The sequence below is a fragment of the Camelina sativa genome, chromosome 6 (genome assembly GCF_000633955.1).
Source record: "Camelina sativa cultivar DH55 chromosome 6, Cs, whole genome shotgun sequence".
Classification (NCBI taxonomy): Eukaryota; Viridiplantae; Streptophyta; class Magnoliopsida; order Brassicales; family Brassicaceae; genus Camelina; species Camelina sativa.
The window spans coordinates 7291637-7297044 of NC_025690.1; the positions used below are offsets into that span (position 1 = coordinate 7291637).

At 32.8% G+C, this 5408-nt stretch overlaps 1 pseudogene; it reads right to left on the reverse strand.

Annotated features, from left to right (window-relative positions):
- LOC109133297 lies at positions 4020-4480 on the reverse strand (annotated as a pseudogene).

Consider the following 5408-nt stretch of genomic DNA (forward strand, 5'->3'; position numbering starts at 1 on the left):
TATTAACCCATTTAGTGCATTCCTTGATCTTCTCTCTCTTTGAGTCCTTGATCCAATTTGCTGATGAGAAACAACATGGGCTGTATAATTTCTTCACATTGGGCTTAGTAGAAACACTTCTGGTTGCCATACATAATTCTGGAAGCTCCTAAACCATTTGGACATAACACTCTTCAAATGAAGAACTAGATTGACCTCCTTTGGAAAAATGGGCGTAATCTTGTAGTTTGTTGGCCAAATCTTGTGTTCTTTGGTTTTTTGGAAACATAAGAGATCCATTGACATCTTTCAACTGATTTCGTATCGAAATTGATGCTAATTTGGTCTGTGTAACACGATCTTTGGCTCAGACGCGAAACTGGGAATGAGACAGATCCACTGACTTCAAATATCCATATCTTTCAAGTATAAACTGCTTTTAATGTGCTTCCAAATCTCAATGGTTCTAGGATGGATTAAGATTTCATAAAAGTTTAGTTTGTAGCTTGAATCCTTCTGAATTGGTCGGAATCCTCTGTTGAATGCTCGTAGGTCTAAATCGCGTAGCCATGAGTTCATCTAATTTGTAAAATGAATAACTCCTTCATCTGGACTCTGATTGGACTGATTCCACCTCGAGATAAGCTCTAGATGAGATAAAAATGTATTCCAAAAATTCGTTTGGTTGGAAGAATTGATCTTCAACTTCGTTCGTGTTGAACAAGACTCAATGATCTTCTGGGATGGTCTCATGATCATATCAAATTGAGTACACATTGATCCCACATTGGCTCTAAAATGAAAATTTTGTCATAGCCAATTCAGTGGATGAATTTCATATTGTTTGTAAATTGACAATTTTTTCATAGCCAAATCATTGATGTCATGCCCGTGACATGATCCAGGTTTGTCACCCAATTAAAGTGTCATTCCAACGAGTTCAACTTTCAAGAGTTTTACTGCAAATTTATTGCTAGCAATTGTTTTTCTGTCATCTATAGCATCTAGAGCCCGACCACCATGTGGACACCAGATTTGTTACATTCTTATAGCGACGTGTAACTAAACGGCAAGTGCATCTAGTGTTTCTCCTTTAGGTGATTACCCAAATTTTGTAGCAAGCCTATCGTTCATGTATTAGTGTATCAATGGCCTCAATACTATATACGATGAACAACGTCGTAAGACATGTTTACCTTGTATCTTGACAAGATTCAGATCGAATGATATGATTTTATTGTCTTGTAACATGATTTATACATTACATGTTCATGACATGAGTTCTATGTTTTAGTAGAGAACGTCTTGAAGATTTGTGCATCAAGTGTCTCACGATAAGATTCTTGTTAACGAGTGTTTCGTTTTCAAGTTGTTGCATATAGTGATTCATCACATAAATTTTGCTAGTGTATGCTTCTTCAATGGGTTAGTAGTGACTATCATATTGAAAAATGCTTCTTCGATGGGTAAGCATCCATAATCGTTTTAAGTCTGTCGATTCATTACCTTTTGTTTCCTCGTGGGTAAGCATTTTTCTACTAGTTTTGTCATCAGCTCATGTCTAACAAGTTGACAAAGTATACTCTCATGATGGATAATGAGTTACGAAAAATTTACTTCTTTATTAAAAGACTCTATCTAGAAAAATTAACTTTTTTTGATTTTTTTCTAAAACTATATTTAATGGCATTACATGTAATAATCTCCAACTTTATACCTATATAGTGAAAAATGCTTCCTTAAAGTTTCGACGGAATTCAAATATTTATAATAATTTAAACATTCTATAAAAATTTAAATATTTATAATCTCTTAAACTTTTTTAAAAAACCTAAATATATTATATTATGTTTACTTTTTAAAAGTTTAAATATGCTCAAATATAGAACCAAATTAAACTGTTAAATTTGGATACCTGATAAATCAAGCTTCGTACTCATTTGTACTCAAAACATATTAGTCATATGGAAAATACTTAGGTTCACTCCTAGGGTGAACCTTCTTATTCACTTCTTCCTTTTCAACCAATCAGAATCTTCTATACATTATCTTATTTTAAAAAATAAATCAAAATTAAATTAAAAAGCAAAACAGATTAAGGAAACAAATTCTGTATATTTTTTTTAAGGAAAGTTAAATATTGGCTTGGTTTAGATTTTACAATTAGAATGAAATGATGTATCGGTTTCGGTTTACAAATAAGGTGATTAGGGTTTAGATTTTACAATTCAAACAAAATTATATGTTGGTTTGGGTTTACAAATGAAATTGTTAGGGTTTAGATTTTACAGTTAAAACGAGATTATATGTCGGTTTGGGTTTACAAATGAAGTGGTTAGGGTTTAGATTTTACAATTAAAACAAAATTATATGTCGGTTTAGGTTTACAAAAAAGATGGTTAGGGTTTAGATTTTACAATTAGAACGAAATTATATGTTGATTTTGGTTTACGAATGAGATGCTTAGGATTTAGATTTTACAATTAGAAAAAAATTATATGTTGGTTTGGGTTTACAAATGAGATGGTTAAAGTTTAGATTTTACAATTTTAATAAAATTATATATCGGTTAGAGTTTATAAATAAGCGGTTTAAGTTTTTAATTTTATAATAATATACAGATTATGTTTCTTTATTTTATAAGGAGGTGAATGAATAGGTTCTTAAATTTATTATAACATGTCAGATTCTCATTGGCTAAAATAAGGAGAAGTGAACAAAAGGGTTCACTTTAGGAGTGAACCCAAGAATTGTTCTTAGTCATATTTATAGTGATTATGAACTATATTCCAAAAAATTAAGTCGATGTGGGATATACAGTACACACTTTCTGTAAATTAGTTTACAATTTTACAATATATATAATTTATGCGTTTTTATTGTTTCCATATATACTAATCATAATTAATTACTATAATTTCGTTAAAGAAATATTAAAAAATCTAAACTATGTGATGATTTGTTTTTGTTTAATTGTATTAAGTTGATTTTTTGTTTCCGTAAATATCTCACAATATAAAAGCAAATCAAATAAGTTTACATATATATACAATATCGTATTTAATCTATTGATTATTTTGGAAGCAACAAAGTCATAATTCATAAGTATTAAAAATTTCTTATTATTATTAATATTCGTAATAATTATAGGGATTAAGTATGGTAGTAGTTAATATTTGATATTACTAAAGCAATTAAATACTCAGATACCAGTTTTCTTATTTATAGGGATTATACCTCTGTTTGGCGAAATGAATAACTATTATTGAACCAAAGAACATACATGATTCGAATATTATAAACCTGGAGTACAAACAGATCCGCGAATTTTATTTCTTCTATTTTCGGGTTAAAGAGGATCCGCATCCCGACCCGGTCGTAATTAAGTGGTCGAGCAAGAGGTATAATGGTTATTTAGATAAATCGTAACTATAGGTTAATTTAATTAAATTAAGTGATTCTCTAATCATTTTTAATGAAAAACATACCAAAACAAAGTCATGGTCCAATTTGAGTCTAGTGAGTACTTCTGTTTTAATAGTATAAATATATATATATATATATATTATATATAAAGTTTCTATAAGATTGAAATATCACAATTTATCCATAAATTAATTTGCAATTTATCATTATTACATAAAAGCTGTTATAGTCCAAAGATAGCTGATCCCATCGATCATACCGTCATATTCAAAGCAAAATATGTTATAGTGCATGTATATTTGAGTATAATTACGTTGTCAAGTTTACACTTGAAAAAAAAATTAAGAAGACTGAGTGAGTCACTCATCCACGCAATTGATTTTTTTTTTTTTTTGGACAAACATCCACGCAATTGATGAAAATGTTATTAATCTACTTACGTGTAAAATGGAAAATTATAACTAAAATGATTAAACAGAAATATATTTTTGCTAACCGAGTAAAAATCATATAAATGAAAGAGTTAGGTATTGCAATAAGTTATCTAAAGATTAATTCTTTGGCAAAAAAAAGAGAAAAAACAAGGAAATAAACAGAGTAAGCAAAAAATACTCTTAAGGAATCCAATGGATCACCAGATTACGAAACTTTCTACGATGCCTCCTTGCATGGATAGAATTTAAAATTTCCCGTACTATTGGTTTAAAGATCAAGTTGGGAGAGATTTGGGTGGGGTTATGTAACACATTGTTCCTCTGTTTCCAAGTCGAATAGATGATTGCCTAGTCGAATAGATGATTGCCTGGGCAACCAACTTGCGTAAAGTGGAGGGTGCAGTGGTAGAATTACCTCTGATCCACGATAGTAGCTCCTCCCATTGGTGAAAAGTAGCGGTACTGAGCCTTAGTCTTGCAAAAGCCATGTTCCATAGGACAGAAGTGTAGCTGCAAGACAATAGAAGGTGGTCTCTGGTCTCTTCCTCTGCAGAGCGTAGACTGCAGAGCGGGTTTGCAGTCATACCCCAGGCTAACAGCCTCGATCTTGTAGGAAGTCTGTCAAGTTGAGCCACCCACATATGGAAGGCGTTTCGCGGCGTTGCACCTTTGAACCAGATCAATGGAGCCCAGTTCTTCTCTTCGCCTTTTTGCCTCAAGTATGGCTAAGTCCTCAATGACGAGAAGCCATCACATGCTACATTGTCGACAGACCAGAAGAAGGAGTCCTGTTGAGACTGGTTGAGCGGTAACCTGACCGTGGTGAGGAATACATGTAGATTCAACGCTTGAGGGGATCTAGGCGCAGGCAGGCTCCAGGAATTCCCAACAATAACTGAAGATACTGATGAAGAGGCATGTATTCTGAGGTCACGAGGACCAGTTTCGCCAAGGTAGTTGATGAGCTGTCCAAGAGGTGACCTTTTGTCCTCCCGGAAACTAGCTTTGGCACCATTACCTAATTTACATTTCAGGAACTTAGCCGCAAGTGGTCTTAAGCGTAGGAGACATCTCCATTGCCATGAATCGCTTGCTGATTCTTTGATAGTCCAGAACCTGAAAGAGAAATCAGTCTCACCACCCTGAAGGTAATGATATTTTTGCCAGGCCACTCAAAGGGATTGTTATGAGTAGACTTTGATCTAGTGATTGGAGTCGTGATTGAAACTAGAACAAGAGATTTAATAGCTAACTTCATTTTAACCCAACTCTCTCCTTGAGAATTAGGTTAATTGTTGGAAGCTTTTTTCTCATTAGCATAAGAGGGTTCTTATATAGAACCTTACACCGACCTATCTCTCTATTAAAAGTAAATTATATAACACCTTAAATCTAATTAATAAGGAATAATACCATAATTCTAATAATCATATCAAAACCTAATAATCATATCATTACTCCCCTCTTCCACTTGAAGCTTGTCCTCAAGCTTCAGCTTATGGCATGTCCTCCTCTTCAATTGGTTCATCGTCTTGATTAGCACCATCATTGACTACCGTGATCTGAAAA